We start from the raw sequence: 6308 nt of genomic DNA, 5'->3' as shown, positions 1-6308 counted from the left end.
CTATATGTTATGGTTTTGTATGATATAAAAACAACCATTTTGGTATTAGTATGTTTTTAGTAGAGATCATAACCATGTTTGGTAACGACTGTTTTGTTTTTGATAATTGTATATCAAAAACATGAAAACGCGTTTGGTAATGTCATGCGTTTTAAGGAATCCGAAAACAAAACACGTTTGGGAAGTTAGTTTTGTTGTCAAAAATTCTGAATCAATAACAGGATACCTGTTTGGTAAAGACTGTTTTATTTTTGTTTTGAATAATTATATATATGAATACAATTATAAGTTTATATGTAATAGTCCATTTTTCTTTATGAATTGAGATAATTTGTTAAAATAAATTAATAAATAGATATATATATATATATATTCTGCATTAAAGAGTTGGAAAAAAAAATTATGAATAAATTTACATGTATAAATAAGATCATATAGGATGTTTATGAGGCATAAACATGATTAGTGGCAACCAAACTACAAATCTAACTTTGTAATAATCTTTCAATGAGAGGAGATCTTTGCACTCCATTTATCTTTTTCTTTTGGCTTGCACTCCATTTAACTTTGTTTTGTTTCATATATATATATATATATATATATATATTCATTATGAATGAGAGAGAGAGAGAGATCCTTGTAGTTGAAACTAACAAGAAGCAAAGCCAAAATATTGATCTTCTTAAATTGGTCAGAGTTGAGGTTTGGTGGACATTGAAGCTTGTGAATGGTTTTACTTCACTGAGATTAGTTTGAAATTTTCTACTAGAGATCCTTCAAAGTGCTAATATTTTTATTGTTAACTCATGAGACCATTTCCCCTTTTCTTAAGTATTTATTTTGATAACCAACTTCTGAATATTTCATACAATCTCCAACCATAACCAAAATTGATAAATAGGAAGAAAGATTAAAAGCAAGCAATTAAAGAAGATCCCTCTCTTACAAGACTAAACAATAAATCACCCTGACAAAAATAAAAAGAGAGGCATGCCATCAAACAACTTGCTAAAAAAATTATTGCCATCCAAAAAAGTACTTGAAAATATTTTGTAGGATTTTAATTAATCATAAATAACACACCAAACCACAACCTTTTTTTGTGCATCACAAACTTAATAAATTGTTGTTGCACCATTCACATATATACTTGCACACATAGGGGGCTAGACATTCCTTAAAAATAGTATGTGTGTACACACACACTTCATTATACTTACATAAAATGTACACACAATTGGAGATTACTAAAATTCATTCCATAAAATGTACACACACTTCTTTATCTTGCATAGGCCTCCATTTGATTAACTTAGAGATCACTAGCTTCCTGGAGTTGCAGCAACTGGAGAATGCTTCCTATAAATCCTACTGGTGCCACTGCCCACAACTTACTACCATGTCCTTCAATGTAGTGACAGTTCTTCCAAGAGCATATATGGATTACATGGTACTGGGTTGACAATAGTTTATAATTCTCCAAAAAAGGATATAAGGAAGCATTAAGAAAAAAGAAAAAAATGAATTTGATTCTAAAGCAAGACATTACCTATAGTAGCAAAATATAAAGCAGAGTTAGGTTTTCCCATGGAACGACTGCATTCTACTAAGCCTTGAAACAACAAAGAGAACTATATTCAACTCCATCACGAAAATCAATAAAAAATTATCACTAATCATAGGTTCAAAAAATTGTTATATATTTCACAGTTATATATTTCACATTTTTTCTATTGTTATATATTTCAAAAATCCATTTCAAGTTTCAAAAATCAATCACATGCCTTTTTGGAATCAAAGTTTAAATTCAATTTTTTTCTTTTTACTTTTCGAAAATCCGGCATGGTTTCCCCTTAAATATGGACATTTCCCAAATTTCAAAACACAATAAACACAAGGGACACTACCCATAAAATTAATTCAATAAGGGACACCGCCCACAAAATTCAAACAATCAATTCAATAAGGGACACCACCCACAAAATTAATCCACAAATCCAAGTAAAATTGCCCGTTCTCCTTCTAAACTACTCCAACAACCACAAGATATATCTAACCTTTTTTCAGGCTAAGTTGCAAATTTGGAGTGTAAATGACCTCATGCAAAACCAAACACATAAACAACATTAGAGAAAAACAAAATAACACATGGTAGGAAAAAAGTAATTAGAAGTAGTAAGCAAGATATATCTAACCTTTTTTCAGGCTAAGTTGCAAATTTAGAGTGTAAATGACCTAATTCAAAACCAAAAACATGAACAACATTAGAGAAAAACAAAATAACACATGGTAGGAATGAAGTAATTAGAACTACCAAGCAAGATATGTCTAACCTTTTTCAGGCTAAGTTACAAATTTAGAATGTAAATGACCTCATGCAAAACCAAACACATGAACAACATTAGAGAAAAACAAAGTAACACATGGTAGGAATGAAGTAATTAGAACTAGTAAAAAAGATATTTCTAACCATTTTTCAGACTAAGTTGCAAATTTAGAGTATAAATTACCTCATGCAAAACCAAGCACATGAACAACATTAGAGAAAAACAAAATAACACACGGTAGGAATAAAGTAATCAGAAGTAGTAAGCAAGATATATCTAACCTTTTTTCAGGCTAAGTTGCAAATTTAGAGTGTAAATGACCTCATGCAAAACCAAACACATTAACAACATTAGAGAAAAACAAAATAACACATGGTAGGAATGAAATAATTAGAAGTAAAGCAAGATATATCTAACCTTTTTCAGGCTAAGTTGCAAATTTAGAGTGTAAATGACCTCATGCAAAACCAAACACATGCACAACATTAGAGAAAAAACAAAATAACACATGGTAAGAATAAAGTAAATAGAAGTAGTAAGCAAGATAAATCTAACCTTTTTTCAGGCTAAGTTGCAAATTTGGAGTGTAAATGACCTCATGCAAAACCAAACACATTAACAACATTAGAGAAAAATAAAATAACACGTGGTAAGAATGAAGTAATTAGAAGTATTAAGCAAGATATATCTAACTTTTTTTCAGGCTAAGTTGTAAATTTGGAGTGTAAATGACCTCATGCAAAACTAAACACATTTATACCATTTAATACGCAGTTAAAAATATAGCATTTATAGTTCTCACCAGCAATGTCATCCAAATACAAAAAATTAAGTATATATTGCATACCAAATGAAACATAGGAAATTAACTAAATACCTATTACATGTCATATATTACAAAAGATGGAAGTTTATCTAACTTCATCTTTCAATAACAACGATAATGAGCAAGAAGAAGACAATCACAATAAACATGATTGTGATAGTAAGACATCCTCAACGTAGGAAGAGCATGTACTTCTGTCTACATTGTTCATTTTGAATCATTGCAATGACTTTGTCCAAGTCAGATTGAACATATTCTTCAACTTATGCACCTTGGTGCAACTCATCCACCCACATAAATGCATTCATATGTGACTACAAGAAATATAAATTATACAATTAGGAAAGAGTAACAAAAATAACACCTAAAAGATTAAAGCCATACCTCCCGAGCTGGACACCTATAGAATTGTCGACCATCATTTTTTGGAGTTCAAGCCCTATACAAATGCATAGGACCTCTACCACATGCACATTATGTTCGCTTACCTTCAAGCCTATACATAAGTCTGCCTATAAGTACTAAAGCATTTAATATTTGATGTCTTAATATAATTAGTTATTACAGTTATCCATATTGTATGCATGTAAGTTTAATTTACGTAATATAATTAGTTATTATAGTTATCCATTTTAAAATCCTACACACTATTATAATCAATGATTACAGTGCTCCCAATTAGGTTGGCAATACGATCACGATAAATATCCATCTGTCGTATCTGTGTATTAGTAGCACTGACGACCTCAACAATGTCATCCACATCAGGTTCATTTTGTGAAGTAAAAGATTCAGGGGTTTCACAATCAAAAATTTCATTAGATTCACCTTGGGATCTTATGAAATTATACAATATACAACAAGTAATGACAATAAGAACTTGAGTGTCAAAGTAATAAGGGGGCATTTGCTTAAATATAGAAAATCTCATCTTTACCAACCTAAAACATCGCTCTATGATATTCCTCAATGACGAGTGCTTTAAATTGTACACCTCTTCTCTACCACGTGGTTCTCTAGTATGTCTACGATATTCCTGCATGTAGTAACGTTAACCCCGAAAAAGGGCTAAAAACCCCGGTTGATTGGCGTACCCAGAGTCCACTAAATAAAACTTACCTGTCATGTTAAGTATTAAAATTAACGTATTTTTAGTGTTAAATGCATAAATATGGAAAGGTAATTTTCTTACCTTCGGGTGGTGATAGAAAATTTAAATCCTTATTCTGAATGCACTCATTTAAAATCTTTGAATTATTAGTAGACCCTTCCCATCCTGCTAGAATGTATGTGAATTTCATATCAAAAGAACACACAGCCATGACATTTTAGGTCGTATCACCCTTTCTACCACGAAAGGGTATTTGTTATCCAACTGGCACTACAGCATGGATATGAGTACCATCCATGGCTCCTACACAATTCTTAAAGTATGGGTAAAACTTTGGATTGTTCTTTATCTGTTTATGAATTTCATTCAAATCTGGGGGAATAATAATCTTAGTCCCTAACTCACAAATTAACGTTAAGACAGCATGAAAGTGATATGAAATTGTGGATGTAGAGTGTTAGAATCTTTCAGCAACGACACGAATCCTTTCATTGTGAGACACAGTAAGTAGAAAAATTGTAACTTGTTCTTCTAGTATTACAAATGTTGAATCTTTCAATCCTAACAATTTCAACTCACGACACAAAGCCCTAAAGGTATTAGGGTACATCCGAAAATTTTCATAACACCTATCTTCATGTTCATTTAAAATCTCGAATACGTAATCTTCCCCTTGTAACGTGGAATCCCTACAACGTTGCTTATCAAAATGTTTATGATAGTACTCATATACAGTTGCGATCAATACAAGAATTTTCTCCTCATCATCATCATCATATATGGTTAATATTATCCTTATATCCATATCTACTATCCTATTTAAGAATAAACAGAAGCAGTTATTGTAATGAAAATTAAACAACTTCATGATATAAGGAAAATGGAAAAATATTTAACAAATAATATAGTTATCCATCAACAATACAAAAATGATAAAAGACACACCAAATCATATAATTATCTTGCAATAATATAAAAGCAATAGATATAGAACATAAATAGTCATCCAGCATTAATTAAAAAGCAGTAGATAGAGGAATTAAATACAGTCTTCCAACAGTAATGTAAAAGCAGTAGATAAGAAAAATTAAATACAGTCATCCAACAGTAATGTAAAAAGAGTTATAAAACAGTCATCCAAAAACACATAAAAGTAAGATAGCGATCATATCACAGAGGCTGATTCGTCACACATCCAACCTTCCTTTCATCAGGAATGCGAAGAAATATGTCCCTCCACACCTTGTGCTCACCAAACATCCTTATGATCTTAGCATAATGGGTATCATAAATCCCCATTAATGTGTTGACGATCCTAAGGCACTCCTCAAGCTGGGGATCCATTTCTTTTTCTTTTTCTTTTTTACTAGGAGATGTCACTTCAGACATTTCTTTAACAATAGATGGTTGACAACTAGAAGATGATTCTGCTATGGCTTTAGCAATTTTATCAGCTTTCGTGTTCCCAATATCAGTCAAACATGCCATCACTTGAAACATTGTGGAGGAAAAACTTTCTTTCTTAGGTTTCTTAGCTACAGGTTTGGGAGTAGGACTAAAGTCAATAGATCCTTCTACATTAGGTCATTTTACATCAGTCACGTCTACATTGCCCTCAATGTTATGAATTGTAGCTTCATGTGTTGCCACTTGAGACATTGTTAGCACTTGGTGAGGTTTAGGTGCTTTTGTAGAAGGATAAACATGCTGACTAGTAGCAATGTATCCCCAAAAATCCTTATCACCTGCTCATAATTCTTCCACCCCTATTTTTTTATTTTTCTGCCATACTTGAGAACCTACACATTATTAGCTTACAATTATTGTTCATCAAACCCTTTTAATACTAAATGAATAATTACTAATTATATGTATGGTAAATAGACACATATTGAAATACTAACCTTGCACAATCGAACCCATCTTTCAGCTTCCAACTCAATCATCCCAGTTTCACTGTTGTACCCTACACCAGTTTTAGATAATATTTATTTGCAATATTTGTACAGTGCTCTGATAGTATTGAATTTTTTTTTACATTGGT

This window comes from Cornus florida, unplaced genomic scaffold (assembly GCF_030987335.1).
Source record: "Cornus florida cultivar Cherokee Brave unplaced genomic scaffold, ASM3098733v1 CherokeeBrave_3.0.0_Hap2_Chr02, whole genome shotgun sequence".
In the NCBI taxonomy this organism is placed as follows: Eukaryota; Viridiplantae; Streptophyta; class Magnoliopsida; order Cornales; family Cornaceae; genus Cornus; species Cornus florida.
This window is presented reverse-complemented; position numbering follows the sequence as displayed.